This window comes from Chanos chanos, chromosome 3 (genome assembly GCF_902362185.1).
Source record: "Chanos chanos chromosome 3, fChaCha1.1, whole genome shotgun sequence".
Lineage (NCBI taxonomy): Eukaryota > Metazoa > Chordata > Actinopteri > Gonorynchiformes > Chanidae > Chanos > Chanos chanos.
In genome coordinates this window covers 12,716,511-12,735,197 of record NC_044497.1, presented here as the reverse complement: position 1 = coordinate 12,735,197, position 18,687 = coordinate 12,716,511, and the positions used below count along the sequence as shown (strand labels likewise).

The 18,687-nt window shown below is 40.7% G+C and overlaps 1 protein-coding gene across 3 annotated transcripts in view; it reads right to left on the bottom strand.

The window, feature by feature from the left end:
• Nucleotides 1-18,687, bottom strand: part of dpp6a (dipeptidyl-peptidase 6a) — a 144,823-nt gene that overhangs the window by 63,339 nt on the left and 62,797 nt on the right. The gene's annotated exons all lie outside the window — the stretch shown is intronic.

Genomic DNA, 18,687 nt, shown 5'->3' with positions numbered 1-18,687 from the left:
GACCCAGCTGCTCTATTGATTATCATCATACCAAGGACGAATAATGGCCATGATACACTGTGCTACACATAAAAGCAAAAGAGGACCGCGATGGATTTCATTCGTTTTTTTATGCCATGCCGTGGGACTCGAAACAGAAAGAAAGAGCTTTAAAAAAAAAAAAAAAAATCCAGTTAAACTCTGCCCGGTCTTCATTTTCCCAGACTCCTTATCTATTCCATTAAAGAGCAGCACTGCTGAGTGGCTAAAATAGAAAGAACTAAGGCTGAGAACATTTTAGGTTAGACAAGCACCACTTAATTTATATCAGCACAAAGACACCATACCATAACAAAGACTGGCAGAAACGTGGTATATGGGAACACGGGAGGATAATAAAGACTGTGTGGGAATGTTTCCTGTGAAAATGTCTGAAGGACTGCTCTGAGACTACGCCTGTCTTAAATGGACATATGGGCTGTCATATTAAAGCGTACCCTGGAAGGTGTGACCACTCCCGGGAGGAGTGGCACCTGTGGTCAGCCTAACACCGTCCTGCTGGCTGAAACTTCTGTTCTTTAACAAAAGGATTAAAATTGACAAAACACACTCAAAACCCTAAGTCACGCCTTAAAATAGTTCAAAGGATTCTATATGGACTGATATGCATCCTATTTTGTTTTTTAACTGAGGTTGCCTGAGCATCCATTTTAAAGAAAAGATTTTTCTTATCAGAGACGGGCTAAAACAAGTATTTCAATTAAAGTTATTTGCAGCGATTTAAAATGTGAAATCACTTTTCCATGGTGTGAAATAATTCAATTAGCCCAATGAGAAAAGTGAAGAGTAAAAGCAAAGCAGAATACTACTGAATGGTTAACTCAAAAACAAAGCACTGAACACATACTTCATCTTGAATGAAAAAGACCTCATACTGCAGTAAACAGTAAAGGCAATAAACACTCTTCCTGGACTGTAGGTCTTACACTCTTTACCTACCATGCAATAAAAATAATATGATAATGACATGTCACAAGTTTCTGTTTTTGTATTCAGTGTGAAAACAGCTGCTTTAATTAGCATGTACTTGGAAAGCCATCATAGCAATAATGATCAGTGAGGCAGAAGAGCAGCCTCTCTCTCTCTCTCTATCTATCTGTCTCTCTATCTATCTGCCTCTCTAGCTAAAGCCAGTGTTGATCTAAGCTGCTCACTCAGGAAAACATCACATTCCTTGACTGCGATCTCTTCACCCATGGACTTCAGACTTGTGTGGATCCTCAGAATTACTCATAGAAAAGAAGCTCTTTTAGGTTTGAAAAATCCACCCACCACCTCAAATTGACACAGCTTTATAATTATATTTCTGCTTCCTATATTCGCTGTCTATCAGATTTTCTTGTGAATGCCAGTTATTTCAGAACTTTTTTTTAATTAAAAAAATACCTCTACTTTCAACCATCTCTCTCTCTCTCTCTCTCTCACACACACACAAACACACACACACACACAAACACAAACACACACCCATGCCCGTGCAGTCGAGGTGGCACTGCGAACTATAGCCTGCTTTAGCAGTGACGGTAAGGTGACAGTGTGCATGTGTGTGTGTGTGTGTGTGTGTGGATGACAGACGTTGAGTGATTATGGGGCTGATATTGCTGTGCTCTGGTGCTGTTGTGCCTGCCGTGCCCTGAGTCTGTGCCCTTCTCACAGCCCTAAGGCCTGACAATGAGCTGATAAATCAGCACGCTCGGACACACTGCACTGGATAATTGGATCTACCTTTCCGCTTTCAGAGAAAAAGATAAAGAACGTCCTGTGTGAGTGCATGCATGTGTGTGGGGCTTTGTCTTATAGATGATGTATTTGTGTATGTGAAATATTGTGGGGTGTGTGTGTGTGTGTGTGAGAGAGAGAGAGAAAGAGATAGAGAGAGAGAGAAAGGGAAAGAGATAGAGAGAGAGAAATTTGTTCTGCTGTGTTCATATTCATGTGTTCTGTGAAAGAAGAGGAAGAGGAGCTGGCTGTCAGCTCAGCGGGAGGTAGGTCTCTCTCGTCCTTACCCTTTCTGTCATCTTTAAGGAGAGAACCTGCACTGAGCAGCTAAGTGGGAGGCTCCTGACAGATATGCTGCTCTATGTGCTGCAAGCTAACCTTTACTGGCTTTTCATTGCTTTGGAATATGGCAGTGTGTTTGGCTGAAAATTCAAACAGAGGACATATGAATGTCTTTAAAATTGACATGCATATCCATCTACACAGTAGGTGTCCAAGAACTGATTCTCTATTTCCTGTACACCTACCAATGGCCACCTTTGGAAGTCAAATGTATCCTCTGACAGTGGTATTGATATAAAGCAAACGCACCTGTAATAAATTCATTTCTACAGTGATTTCATTTTCCTGGACTAGACCAGTGTGGGAAAATATAAATGCTGTTAGACTTGATATCGAACTGGTGAGTCCGCATGTACACTTGGGAAAGTCGCTACTTTTTAGAGAACACTGTACTCCTCTTGTATTCCTACTCTTCTTCAGTCTGTCAGTGGAGTCTGGTTTTCTAAATTATGTTCCCGATGTTTTCTTCCAGCGGAATACTGTCAGTGGCCAAAAACTCACTACACAGGAGTAACACTGCTCTGCAATCTTGTGGCATTAAATATTAATGAGAATTCTTTGAAGTCCCCCACCATTGTTTGTTAATATTCATTTCCAGGGCCAGAGGCTGTAACACCTCCTATCACTACAAACTCTCCATGTGAACTGCATAGGAAATACTGGTAGACAGTAATAACTGTGTGTAAATCCACTTTTTCTTTACTAATGACTTGGTTAAGAATAGAAATGGTAACAGGTCAAGTGTCAACAAGTGAGGGGGAGGAGTTCAAAAATGTATGAGCCTTTGTACTTCCCATGAATAAAGACGTTTGTTGGGATCTTACTGCTGTTTATAGATTATGCCCTCCCCAAGTGGCTGAAAAAGTACAACACAATGAAAACCCCAATACTTTGACAGTATTTCAAATCATTCCTTTGATCTTTCGTTCAAAAAGTTCATTAAAAATCACCTTTTCTGTTTCAGACGCCAGATATAGAGGCGAAATTATGTAACATGTAATCTAATTTTTAAAAAAAAGGAGAGCCTGTCAGTAAGACGTTGTCGAGTGTGGTTCTTGATACTGGTAGAACGGTACTGTGCGCTACGTTTTTTGAAAAAATAAAAAAAACGCAACACACTATCATGGCGCGCGCATAAGCATGACAACGGAGCCCCGAAAACCATTCATAACTGAACTCACCTGTTTTCCTTTACTGGTCACTGCTGTTTTTTTTAGTTAACACCAAGATATGTAACACAGAAAAGGGAAAAGGCGGTGGTATACGGAGTGGCGAGTGAAAGACTACTTTTATTAATTTATTAAATTGCGGCTATTATTATTAGCAATGATCCACCATTCTCGTATTGAAAAGGTGTTTTGAAGTGTTTATTAAGCATTTAAAAGTATCATTAGTGTCACAGCTATGACATTGACCATGACCGTTGGTTTCATGTTTAGAAATTTACCACCTGATTTAACTTTTCTCTTTTATCAATGTTCATTCATAGAGAATGATAACTAACCTACACATTATTTAAATGAGCAAATGACTACAGTGGCTATAACGACACTGTATGATTGAACACTAATATTTCAACAGGGTGACAAATGAAAAACATGCACGTACTTCCCATCAGATCGGGGAGAAAGAGATTGAATAAAGAAATCACTTTGCTACCTGGTCTTGCTGTTGCGAAGCTTTCGCCGGTGCATTTGGGTCCTTAGCAGTTGTCATGATGATAAGCTACGGCTGAGAGACAGCGGTCGCTATGCCACAAGAATTCGAGCACTTTTTAATTCTGACCGCAGCGAGCAAAGTAACGAGGAGAGCAACTGACATTCGATTTCTGTCAAGCGCGCTGATGTTGGAAAAGAACAGGAAAATATGCAGCAAAATCCCCTTAAAAGACGAGACTTAATCTGCAAGATGTAGCTGAAAGGCTTGATGCTCACAGATTTTGTGAGAAAAACTGACTCTGCGGTCGTTGCCGCGCCACACCGTTAACTGCCCGGCAACCAACACCGGTCAACTGAGAAAGGAGACGACCGATTCCTTCGCGCCTACCGTCTCTCCAGCCTCCACCATCAGAGCCAACAACGCGCGCGCGCGTAAATGCGCACACGCAACACATACACACACACACACACACACACACGAACACGGACGCACGCATTAAACAGCGGGGGTGATAATTCTTTTCAGTCATCAGTGAACTGCCAGTTTAAACGTTACTTGCCTAGATATCACAGTAAGCATGATCATACAGATTTCACTGAACGGCTGTTTATCCTTGCAAAAAAACCCATTAACGCATCTTACTTTTAAGAAGTCTTTACGCTGACAGTGTCTACCAATCCTCATACCTGTGATCTCTCAGAGCTACTCGAAAATTATTATACGAAAAGCAGTAAATGAAAAAAATTAACTGCGATTCTGACAATGTAAACATTGCTCCAATTGCATTAATCTAGTAATCTTGACAAAAAAAGTTTAAATGAACGCGACCAGTGAGTCTGCTGTGTAGTATTATATGAAATGAATATCAAACACATGCTGTAGTATATTTATCTTGAAATTCAGAGGTGCAGAGCCGAGGAACTCGTGTTCAAACACCATGGCGTTTACGTTTTTCTCGGATGAAAGCAAAGGTTATTAAATTCGGTTACATGTTCAATTAAATATGTCAAGCTGTGTTGATATTTTCAAATTCAGTGCTCTGTTGGGAAATGAGTTACTTTTGAACGAAATATTTTTGAATATTGATTAACGCCCTCTATTATTCTACCCCTCCTCCAGGTCTGCATTATTATTCGAACATGGACGGCCTCTTCCTTTAATTAAGATCAAGGCGCTTTAAAAAAAAAAAAAAAAAAAATTATACCAAGCAAATTACTCTGGAATACCAAAAGTGCGTTCACACTGAGCGTCTCACGTGACTTTCAAACAATACACCGTGGGAGCTAGCCGGTGTCCTTCAAATACACAGGGCCTAATTTTAGCGCGCTCGATTGCATGCCTCGTTAGAAATGTACGAGGAAATTGTATCCTTCTGAGAGCTGTCACTCTGTGCGCTTGTCTCTGCGTGCGTTAGCTTGCTGCTTAATGAATAGACATGAGGTGCTTTAACATTATCGTGCGGTGGTGAAGGGTAACAGAGTTTGGGCCCAGTGCCAAGCCGCATGAGCAAATGAAAACTAACTGTGTGTCCATCAGAGTTAAAGGGGAAAAGGGGTCACACACTGATTCAGTTGCAGAGTTTATGAGTTGGGAGTGAAATGTCAACACAATTCCTTCTACTTAATCAAATGTATCAAGTACCTTACTACAGATTTAGTTGATGGGGAACCCAGTGGGACTTTAGGCCCTCCAGGGTTTGACTTGGGCTGCACTGTTCTGTGAGATCAGACATTGCAGTTTACTCAAGCGTATACACAGTCACACACACACACACACACACACACACACACACACAACTAGACGCACACACACCTCTACACCCACAGAGCAGGCAAACATAAACAGTTGTGACATCCACATTGAGTTTGTTCTACAACACCACCTTTATTTTTTTCATAGCCAGAGTAATGTGTGAAATGAGAGATCACTACTCAGGAAAAAAATCAATCACCTCCAAACTAATGATACACATTTGAGAGCTGATCCCCACCAGTCCACTGAAGGGTAGAGCAGTCCTCGATTGCTGCCCTGGCCATATAATGGATGTTATTGTGCTGTGGTGAGGTCTAGAGTGTATACAAAACCAATCTGTGATGTTGACAAATGGCTGGTCAGAAAATGATAGATGACCTTGGTTGGCAGCACTGTTTAAATACACATTTTGTCGAAGGTTACAGATTAATTGACTGACAGTGACAGCCTGAATGAACGGAGGCATCCATTCCCTAACCTCATTATAACTCTCCAATGCGAAGGCCAGTGGGACTCTAACAAACTATATTAATTAAACAATGCCAACAAATCAATACACATACTGTGCGCTTCTCAAAATAAAACCACTGATTATTATGATACCAGAGATTCTGAAATCCAGGAAATCGTTACTGGTAAGTATCATGGGTAATGTAATAATTCTATAAATTCCATCAAACAGTGAAATTTTAATGAATTTGAAACTTTTACACCATACTAATGAGATCCATACTTCCAAGGTATGAAAAAGGAAAGGCGAGAGGTACAGGACAAGGAGGTCTCGGTTAATCGCGCCCACCACAAACCTACGTTTCCAAAGCCTGATAGTTTCAAGTCTTGTACCGAGGACCTGCAACGTTGTGGGTTTATTTTGTTTTGTTTTGCCACTTTAGCATCAACAAAAGGCTGAGTAGCAACAAGGCCGTACCCCAGGGAGAATCGCTTTGATCTACAATTGTTATCTCCTCTAAGGGCACAGCCGACATCCAAAGTAAGTGCTAACGGATAGAGCTAGCCCAGATAAATAAAAAAATGAAGGTCCATGCTCTTTTTTAAAAATTTTTTATCAATGTTTGTGAACCCAATGGAAGAGCACACTGAGCAGTAATCCTGGCTTTGTGCTTAGATAGTGCCGTCATTCCTTTGTTGGCTTTCAAATGTGATGCTTTAATTGAGTTTTTTTTTTTTTTTTTTAAGATCCACTGCTTTTAAATCCCCCTAACCCCACAGAGCCAGTGAGAGCTTTCTAGAATAAAGGCAAATCTGTGTGTTGACTTGATGGAGAGTTAGAAGCCTCTTCTGTTTTTCTAAGATCCTGTCACTCTGAATGTCTCACAACTCAGAGAAGAAAGAAAGTTTGTAGATGTAAGAAAATTATTCAAGAGATATGTGAACTTGAGGCTGGCAAATAGATTTCATTAAAGAGTGTCACTTTGTGCTTGAGATCTAGCCCATCATCTCTTTTCAAAGAAACTGCTGAAGTGACATCGGTCTTTTGTGTTTGATGTTGTTTTGTATGTCTGTGTAGAAAAATGTGTGCACCCATGGGTGCTCTTTTGTGGACATGCCTTTTGTGTGTGTGTGTGTGTGTGTGTGTGTGTGTGTGTGTGTGTGTGTGTGCGCGCCCATACACAATGCCTCACAAAGACAAAGTGGAAAATATAGTGTGCGTTGTCACATACATCTAGGGGGAAAATGAAGTTTAAAATGGTTTCCAAATCATATTTTGCTTCGGTCCTACTGAAATGTGCCATGCTGTTATGAAGTGCCAAAGTAATCGCTCACCGTTACATTAGCTGTAATGTCGAACTTCTCAGCACAGCAAACCACCAGTGCTGAGATTACCCATGGGAATGAGAGCTGTGTATGGTTTCAAAAAAAAACAAAACAAAAAAAAAAACAAAGCTGGCCACTTTTCAGGCAGTCAAAGAAAAATCACCGAAGCACGCATTCCATTTGATCCCATTAACACAAGATACCTTTTTTTTTCTCCAGGACAAAACACTGAATCAATTTTCTGTGCAGGAATAAAAGCACTCCTGCCGCAAAGGCAACGTCAAAGGCCGTAAATGTGTTCTGTCTCCATCAGAACTCCAGCTGGTCTCGGGCGTTAAATTTGTTTGGTGACGGAAATGTATAGTATAACAGCGTCGAGTGCTTGTTTTCATTTGTTTACTCTTCAGCAGACTAAAACAAATAGTAATTGCTATAGCTACAGCAGCCGAGGGTTCTCTAATGTTGTGTTTTGTCTCCCAAGTGCACACATAACAGAAGCAAAGACCCATTCTTCATGCTTTTATTATACACGTGAGTTGACACATAGCTCCGTTCATGCCCTTTTTAAAGACTCATTGGCCTGTTCCTCAGAAAATGGCGTACAATTTTCTGTTTAATTTAGTAGACATTAACTTTATACAATATGTGTTACAGAAACATTAAGATACTGCATATATGTACGACTATGTGTGCATGTGTGTATCTGTGTGTGTGTGTGTGTGTGTGTGTGTGTGTGTGTATCCTGAAATCCCTCCAGGCCTTGCCATTGCCTTTGCTGGACTGCTGCCCAGCATTAGTACCCACACAAGAAGGAGTGCTAAAGCCCAATGTGTGAGAAGAGATCCATCACTGCACAGCAGCCCGACGCTCCACACTCCATCGCTCCAGCACTGTGGCAGATGCCAGCAGAGGAGGAATATCAGTCCTGTGAGCGCCAAGCCGTGAAATCAGCAGGGGGGTGGGGGGGGCAGCCATGGCTACGACTGCACAGGATGTATTCAGTGAGTGTGTGGCTGTGTGTGTGTGCGTGCGTCTGTGTATGATTGTGTGAGTGCGTGTGTGAGTGTGTGTGTGTGTGTGTGTGTGTGTGTAAATGATGGCTGTTTGCTAAGCCATCACTGGCATATTGTCCCAGTCATGTTCCCGTAGCAGTGGAAAAGCAGCTGCTCTGCCTCTCCTGCCCTTCTGGTAATTAGTCCTCTTTTAATGGCCTTCATGAAAGACTTTGAGCTAATGAACCCCTGACAAGTGTCCATCTCTTTATTCAGATCAGTCAGTCTCACAGAAAAGGCTTGAACTGATTTCTTTCGAGAGGACTGTCATCTCTTCATTAAAAGCATTGTTGTCATGACAACTAAGTGCATATGCACCAGTGCGCTGGCTAACAGCAAGCCGTGCCGTTTTCTGGCAGAAAAATCGTGCATTTTCATCTCTCTCATAAGACCAATTTGGATCTATGATCTGTTTAAGATAATCAGATAAACTTTTATTCGTGCATATATTTGTGTTTTTAAACTTTTAAACAAGTACAAAACTATCCAAAAATCATAGAAATACTACAAGCCTCTCCAGGTAAAGGATCTCTGGGACACTGGATTAATAGGGGGTATGAACCTGCACAGAGGACTATCGGAACAGTAACATCAACAGATCAGTGAAACCCATGATCAGTTATAATGGAACAAAATAACTGGCACCAACTTGGCCATTTCTCTTCCTGCACTGCGTAATGGAGAGGTGCTAGAGACCATTTCAGCACTGGCTGATGGACAGCTCCCGTCTTTTCTACAAACGGTAAGGGTCCTGCCCAAGGGCTCTTTTTGTGATTAGTCTTGTCACTTGTGGTAAAAACAAAAAAGACAGATGAGTCAATGATCATGTTAGGACATCTTGCCTTTAAAGAGTTCCAACCTTGTTGAGGTGGAACACGACATTCATTTTGCTGTATATTCAAACTAGTCATCCACATACGGATCTAATGGCATTATGCATCATGATCTGATCACATGAACAGTTGTTTTACTATTCTGTATGAAACAGCAAAGGTCGAAGCAGCATGCCATTGCTCTAGTGCTAACATATTCCACAGTAATCTAAATGGCATTGAACAAAAACGAAATAAGAAGATGAATAAGACAAAAGAACATGATAATGTCACAGAATCCCCACTCCACTGTCAGTAATCTGGCATTTAATTCTTCAGAGGGTCTGAACACAACCTGAATTCTAAAAGTTGCCTGTCAAAACACTCTCTCCTTTCACTACTGCACTCTGCAGTAAGGACTCATCTCCAACAGAGCTCCAGTTTCTCATCACCACAGGGGAACTGAGTGACAGCATCAGCTTGAACCATACGTGGGTGTTTAAGGGAACAAGTCAAACAGCATCAAAAATGGGTTTGATTTCCAACATGCGCGGGGACCATGTTGTTTCAGTCACATGCCACGGTCATGACCCTGTGTAAAATTTGCATCCTTGTGTCTGTCGAGGAAAAGGCTGGATCTGCAGCATGAGTCAACAAGAAGAACAGGTCCGAAGAGGAAGCCTATTTGTGCCCGAACACACGAGCTCATTTTGCCGCTTCCTTCTCCTGCAAAGCTATCAAACATGATTAGTTCTGCTGTCTTCACTTCTGACTCCAACCTATTATTCTTGTTTAGCTAGCAAATAAGAGACACAAACAAGGTTATTACAACCAAAATGATAGGCTACACTTTCCATGTATGATCAAAGTCACTCACTACACAGCTTAACATTATCAATCATTTATAAGGTGAGTGGATATATCTGCAAACAAACAATGCACTTATTTTTCTGCACTGACTGAGTCAAATACAGGTAATTCATCCGAAAAGAGCACAAACCCTCTAGGAGCCACAGCAGCTATGCTACAATAGACCACCTCCAGCTTCTACAAGTAGGTTTTAATCTTTCCCGTGATCACTACTGCTGTTTTAAATTAAGCAAATCGCCATAGTGACATATGATTATCTTAATTTAAAGCGTTCACAGACTTTTAATGTGCTATATGCATAAGCAAATCACTTTTATAGCACTGGAATGGGTAAGCTTTGCAATCACGTTCCATCTGACTGAAAACCCCAAAATGTAATTTTAGTGATGGAAATGGACCAAAATGTTAAGTACCTCCAATCCTCCAAAGTTTTACATTCAAATAATGTAAGAATGGTTCATTGACAGTGGACCATTTGCTTAATGACTGAGATATTTTTTTGGCTGTTTTATTATGCTGAACTAGGTGTCTGTTTCCCTCTCAGTCCAATGAACCTCTGTTTTAAAATGCAGCCAAAAAGGTGCTTTTGATTTTTTTTTTTTTTCATCTCCTATTTACAAGCCTCCAATGCAGTCATCTATATCCATGAGTTTATGATGGCACCCAAGGAACATTCACTGCTCCTTCCGCTGTGATAAACCACAGGCCTGCTGGGAATACCATTTTTCACTGGGGGATATTTTTTTTTTTTCGTCCTCCTCCCAGACATCTGGTCTCTTCCTCACACTAGGTCTGGGCTGAATTCCTCAGCAAAAGGTTTGGTGTGCATTTGTCATGTTAAGAGACTGCTCATGTTGTCCTTGGGTTTTGCACCCAACAAAAGCAGTGTGCTCTTCCATTAGAGGACTGCAAGTATTCTGTCCTCTGCCAAGAGCCCTAAAGGTCAAAAAGGTGAAAACAGAGGACAAAAAAAAATGCAGAAAGAAAGAAAGACAAATGGCAATAACAGAAAGAAGGAAAGAAAAAAAGAAAGAAAAGAAAACCACTCTTCTTATGGCTAGCAGTGAAATATTCACTTCACACCTACACATCAAGAGGCAGAACATCACATTTTATTTAGAGATTATTCGGAATGTTTCAAAAAGAAAGTAAAGCGAACAGAATCAATGCTATGGAGGGCTGTTTTAAAATGGCAATTTCATTTGTTGGTTGGAGTGTAAAGGCAGGCAAAAAAAAAAAAAAAAAAAATGGGTCACCACAGCAGGCATGCCAGAAAAATAGCATCAGGTTCAAGAGAATGCCAGTGACTTCCCTCAGCTAGGTGCACCTAGGGGTATTGACTGAGTGCTGAAAAGCTGCCGGTTCTTCTGCCCTTCCCCTGGCTGCTGCCGCTCTGTCCTTGAACAAGGTACAGAAAGTACAGTTGCTTGAGCAACATGGCAACCTTTTCTCCGCAGAAACGTACCTTAGCCAGGTGGTCTTGAAAAAGTATAAATGTTCTCAGTGGCTCTACTGTGGTTAAATAATGGATGAAAAATAACCAAAGGCAGAACACTTCAGTTAAGACAGTCATCAAAACCCATATACAGAGCATCAGTGAATCATGACGAGGCCATGGTGCTGTTGCCTTCAGATGACAACGGCACAGAAGTGCTCCCAAGTGTATTACAATCTTTTTGTCACAGGTAACCAAATACAATCAGTTACAATGTACTGTTATGCCTCAGACAACTCAAGTGGTTATGAATCAATGTAAAAACCTCCTGTACGTCAGAATGCTGTAATGTATCCACCATTGAAATAATGCTGAATGTTGCTTTGCAGCTCTCTCTCTCTCTCTCTCTCTCTCTCTCTCTCTCTCTACCTATCTATCTGTCTATCACTGATATTATGCCTGATACAGCAATGAAAAAAACCCAGTCATGTCAGACGCTGACAGAATTTGCTATTCAGTGAGGATCTGCCATTATTTGTCTTAACAGTATAACAATTCTAATTGAGATTAGGAAGGCAGCAGCTGTACAAACAGAATTCATGGAAAAACTCCATATGAAGGCTTATCTTTATGACTGAAGCTAAGACCATACACTCAATGTACCGCTTTCAGGATTACAGTACTTCACTGTATAGAACTTATTCATCTGCACATCGCACTGTTTTATCTTTCCACCTTCTGACCCTGTCAAACATTCAAAGCCAAAGAGGAACTTCTGTATTCCCAGAACTCAGGTATTATTATATGTGACTTTCAAATTCCTGATAAGCCTTCCCTCTCCCTCTCCACAGCAGTCTATTGTATGAGGAAGATTTGAAATATGAAAGGTGAGATTGTCAGCATGGGGATACCTCTGAAGAGAAGGTAATAAAGTAACTCATTAAAACTTGGGAGTCTCTTAAGACTTCAGATAAGCAACAGGGTAAAGAGCTGGGCTTTGGGAAGACAATCAAATAATCCCGACTCCAGGAATTCATTAATTCAAAAATGTTTCATCTATTCTTCAGAGGCTTTATCAAAGACAGTGCATATCAATACTACCAAAAAAAAAAAAAAAAGATTTCCAAATTTGGCTCCAGTTTTGATATCGCTGAACAACTCTACAAATGAGAGAGACAAGAGAAAAAGAGGAAAAGAGGTATAATTTTTTTGTCTGCAGAAGCCCGGTACCACATTCTCTGTAAAGACGGCATAGAAACTGCTTCAGTCCACCAATCTTGCCTGCAAATTGACTGTCTGTCCAGTAATGGCAACACGGTGAATAATGCATCGCGACAATGATGAACATCTCAAACAGACAGACAAAAACAAAACGGCTGACAAAGTGCACTTAACTCATCGCTGAGGACCCACAGAGCCGAATCAAGTTGCCCCCCCGGTAATTGCTACAGAAGAGAGTCACGAAGTGAGATGGGAGGAAAGGAAAGATAGACAGAGAAAGTGAAACAGAGAGAGGGGGAGAGAGAGAGAGAGAGAGAGAGAAAGAGAAGGAGAGGAAGGGAAGGGAAGGGATGGGTGATGGAGAGAGGAACGCAGTAGTCTAGTGGATTTGGGGGAGAGAGAGATCTACGTTCAGGTAAATTTGATGCTGATGGTAATTGCTCTACAGCTGTCTGATTTAGCAGTGAAATGGTTTGCTCTAGTCCCTGCAGGGAAAAGCAGGGGATGGTGTGGGGATAGAGTGGTTAATGGAATGGCGGCCTGATTGCCTGGAGCAGCCTAGCTCCCCTCTCTCTCTCCTTCCCTCCCTTTCTCTCTCTCTCTCCCGCTCTCTGTCTCTTTCTGGCTCTAAACACCTCCTGCACAGCACCGGACCAGATGCACTATTACTTGGCTGAAGCACTTGACCTTCCCATGTTTCGCACAGAGTAATGCTAACTCTAGAAGACGCTTCGATTGCTGCAGTACACACCTGCTGAACTAATTTATTCCAGATCTATTTGCGAGTAAATACACCACATGACAAATATTTGCTCTGGCAGTGGGAGCTTGACAGAGTGAAGGTTAAATCTATTAAACGTGGTGAATTTTTAGCAGCATCTAAACCACCTTCATCTTCCTTTCTCCCGTGTTTGTCCTTAGCGCTTGAGTCATGGGGTAATGAATGCTACTTTTAAGTTGTACTTCAAGGCTTAAGGTCCATTATCTACGTGGGTGTCTACTAAAAATGCTATTCTCAATACACTGCACAATCCAGCTATCACAGGCCTTTTATTCAATAAACAAATGTTCAAACAAAAGCAATACTGGGCATAAATATCATATAATGGTTGACATTGAAGCAGGAAATGGTGGTGAAGAACATGAGAAAATTAAAAAAAATAATAAAATTCTATATCACTCAACAGAATACAAACAAACTCAACAGAATACTCAAGCTTCTCAAACTGGATAAACTACTGTTTTGGCAACTGATCAAATGAAATTTCCATCAGCTGGGTCTTCAAAAAGGAACAGAGGAGCTGCCTATAACTTACAAATAATGGACGCTTGATATTTCTTATTTGATCTATTCTTACACTTAATCCAAAAAGGCTTCAGTGAATCAGTCCTGAGTACACTACTCGTTGAATGGATGTATCACTGGATCATAAGTCCACAAAAAAACAAGGACAACATTAGAGCAGTGTTCATTTGGTGGCATTCAATGAACAAGAAGCTAATAGGAGGTAAGAGACTTCAGTAATCAACAGCAGGCATCCCATTATCAGCACAAAGCAGCTGTGGACACAACAGGCCTGCAGCTACAACATACTCCATCTCCTCTGTTCCACGCGCTTTAAGACAAACCTTAAACGAAAGCAAATCAGTCTCCCTTCTGGGAAAAACGACAGGATGCTAACAACTAGTATTAGTCCTAAATCCAAAAGAAAATATAATATATGGAATACCCAATCCTCTTCCATCTCTTTCTCAGGTTTAAATAAATCCTAGTTTAGCACTTTTCATAACTTCAGCCGTCCTCCCACTCATTCGCTCACTCACACACCCAAAAAGTGTGTGTGTGTGTGTGTGTGTGTGTGTGTGTTGCTTGGTGAAGATACGGTTGTCATAAGATGAGAGCAGCTCTGGGCTCAGTGGGTGCTGCTTGGTGCTTGCTGTGCATGTCACCTCTTTCAGTAATATTATAGTCATTTACATCCGTGAACAAAACACATCTCATTTCTCTTCTGAAAGAATCCCTCCAATTAAATTGTGTTGTCTGGTTCTCAAACCTGAACCAAAAGAATGTTCCTGATTGTTAGGAAGATGACAACTTCCTATTCTTGTAATTATGAAACGACCATTAAACATCTGTGAGGCCGCAATCAAGAAAATTATCCCCTCGCAATTAAAGGGAATGTATAAGACAACCAGACACTCTGATGGAATGATAATCAGTGCACTTTTTTTCTTCTCATCTTTCTGTTCTTAATCTCTCTCTCTCTCTCTCTCTCTCTCTCTCGCTCTCTCCCTCCTGTGAAGAGAACATATCTAATTAGTGGATATGGACCAAATGTGAGGTGAAGATTCTGTGAGCACAAGGCACAACAAAGTGAAAACATATAATGAGAGAGTCAACATTTGCTGAAAAGGAAAAACACATGGAGGCAGGCCAGGGAATGCATACAACCCTGCCCAATTAAAGATATACACCAGCCTCAAGATTCATACGGCGATAGAGCTCAACATTTACTCCCTACTTCCCAAAGGATAAAGAAGATTTTTTTCAGTGAGCTACAGTGATGTCATTCCCCACTCTACAGGGAAGATGAGAACTTCAAGTCTTTCTGCAGAAAATTCCAGCTCACACAGTGTATGCAGCACATCATAAAGCTCTATGAAAATGCATTCAACCAGACTTTAAATCCTCACGTCCTGTCTTTTTCTCTCTCTCTTGGACATGTGAACAACACAGGCTCCCTGTGATGCTGTAATTCACAGACATTGAATATTTTAAGTGAGTCACTGTTGTCTCAGATATGCAGAGGATAAGTGCACTTCTGATTGGTTAAAAAACAAATGCTGGAGCTCTTGAACAGTCATGGCATTTGAAAAGTGATGCATTGAAGTGATGCATGGTGTAGTGCCAAAATCTGTGCCTGGAATAAAAGATGTCAAATTCTGGCACCTGATGAAACACTCAGCATGTTTCCAAAGCTCTGAGAACTGGTCACATAAAACATGAACAAACATTAACAATGAAACAGTCCTGTGAAATCTTCTCCAGCCCTCATCAGAAGGGGCTGATTAGAATATGTACCCACACCCTGGAAAATTTCCACTGGAAAAAAAAAAACACAGGAAAAAAAGAGTCTTAAGAGAATAAAAGAGACTATGTCTTCAAAAAAAAAAAAAAAAAGGAGAAAAAAAAAGAATAATTAGATTGTGAGTGGCCTTGACTGATTCTCTTCTCTCTGAACATGAGTTGTGTAGGTCTTTTTTTTTTTTTTTTGGAATGATAAAAACATTGTGTTCTTTTCAAAAGTAGCTGCCAGGATTCGGGTTTGAGAATATTATTTGTATCTGTAGAGATGATATGAGTCATTGAGAGTGATTTGAATGCTATTCTTTGAGAGTTTGAGAGATGGAGAAATTGCCAAAGGCCAGTCTTTCACAGTGTGCTGGGGTGGGATCGAAAGTATCCGATTGTGAATAGAAAGAAAAGATCATCTCTGCGCAGTGTTTCTATGACTAACACGGAATGTCTATGAATTTATTACAAATAAAAATCCACAAATTATGGGTTTAGGTAAAAGAAGCGTTATTCTCTGTACTTAGGACAACAATTTATATGAGCAGCCTGTTGAAGCATTTAAATTTAAATAAATGTTCTTTGATTTGTATATTTCTTGTTGAAAAGATTCACATATTTATTCTGTCAGAATAAAGTGAACAGAATAACAACCTAAATCAACAAGATAAAACATCCCAATAAAATGTCTATTAAATGGTTCAAGACACACTGAATGACAAAAACAGAATAAATACACAATCTCAAAAGTTTGACTCTTTTCCTGCTACTATACGGAATACCAGGTAATGCATCATTGTAATGCTGGCAGGAAGCGTCTCTTTGTTCCTCTAGCCACACACACACACACACACACACACACACACACACACACACACAGAGGCAGACCATCTACTCCCGTCTACTGATGTGTACAAGCAGAGCAACGGTGCACCGTGTGTGTTATCACTGAGGAAACGCCTGCAGCGGGCACATCTGCTTATCGCTTCCATCAGCCTCTTTCCTCAGTCGGTTGTGACGGTCTTATCAGTGGCTCTGCTTCATCAACAGGCCTCCACAGCTGTCCGTCCCCAACCATTCTTATCGGCTGCACAGTCAGCAGTCACATCCCCTATGCCATCCAGCTCCGCTTGCGTCACTATGGAGCAAACGGCTACCTCTGTACGGCCCTAGCATTCATACGTGATGACAACATCACTGAGAGAGAGAGAGAGAGAGAGAGAGAGAGAGAGAGAGAGAGAGAGAGAGAGAGAGGACACATGCTTATATTACACTGGGTAGGAGTGTGCCAGACCAAAGGGATCCCCTGATATCACAGCAGTGAATTCATTTCCATTTTCATTTACTGCTCAAAGTAGCCAAGTTTCTCGACAGCGAGACTGACTCAAAACTCGGGTAAAGTAATGCATATTTAAGTAAACAAATGGAATCAAAGCTCCATTTCCTATTCAGGGCTGAAACAACTGAACATAAAACACAGTTATCGCTCTGTTGGACAGATAAAAATAGACAAAAACAAAAGCTCTTGGCATTCAGAAAAGAGGGCTGAGTCATAAAGAAGTAGAGGTGAACGCTGATTTTCGATGCAGTGGCTAAACGGGACCAGCAAGCGTTTATGTAATGTAAGCGCATAGACGTTTATCAGAACCACAAATTTTGGAACTGTAGCCATATAAAACAGCTCAACAGAGCTCTCTTCCTGACCAAAACTGTTCAACGCTAGCTGTGTATGGTTTTTCTGATGTACATGCACAGACAGTAGAAAATTAATGTATTATTAGAAACACACAGGGAGAAAGAGAGCCCATCATAGAGACCATTATAATATAAATATTTGATTAAAACATAAAAGGTCTCTGCGGTAAATTAGGTTTGTCGCACATAAAAAGACGCTATTGCATTACTCTGTTCAATGAAAATTAGGCTGGACTTTTTACATTAATGATATAGTAGGAATTTTATCATATCTCTATAATACATCATTGTTTTCACATCTCTCAGCTGAATCATTAATGCGGTTGCCAAAAGAATGATATCATCTATTTTGATCAACTTTGCTTTTTTGCGCTAAAATCCCAAGCTAATGCTCTACAGCTCAGTACAAAGATTTTTGAGTACAGAAATTTGTTGCTTCTGCTCCTTTGGGCATTTACAGAGAAACGGACAAAGGACGTTATTACTGCTATTGCCGTAACATCGCACAGAGCAACACTGAAAATAATGATTATTGAGAACTGGTCCATTAGGAAAATTGTTCCCTCAAAAATAGCAATTAGTCAAAGAGAACATAACAACATGAGCAGTGCTGTCCTTGAAAATGGTCTGACAAGAGGACTGAAGTTCACACTGTTCCTTTAGAGAGGATATTCAGTCTTATCTTTAAACAGAAGAGCTGAATCATAAAGAAAGTTCCAAAAAAAGATTGAGAAAAGATGAAGCACCTGATGAATATCATCAGCTCTGGTTCTCAGGCATTAATTCACAGAGCTGGCAGCTCCTCCAGAATCACGCTGAGAGTAATGAAAGGTGATAAAACCTCAGAGGGACATACTGTAACGAGACAAAATTTCGCTTAGATGAACATCATCCTGTTTTTTTGGGGGTTTTTTTCCCTCTTCTAATTCCAAGGAGCCTGAGGAGGAGTGAAGGGACTTGACACAGAATCCTTTTCAATACACAATACCTTCATCAGCCGTAGGAGCTCTTCAGAGAAGAATGCCAAAGAGAGAGAGAGAGAGAGGGAGAGAGACAGATTCCACAAAAGCTTTTTTTTTTCCACAAGCACATGTGAAAGGAGAGAGGAGGAGGAGGATGAAATGGAAAGAGAAATGCACAAGCAGAACAGGGAGAAGGAGGGAAAGACAACGCTTTACTTTGTTTCCCTATGTGTGAAAAACAGAAAGTGAATGAACAGAGACTGAGCTCAACAACCCCACA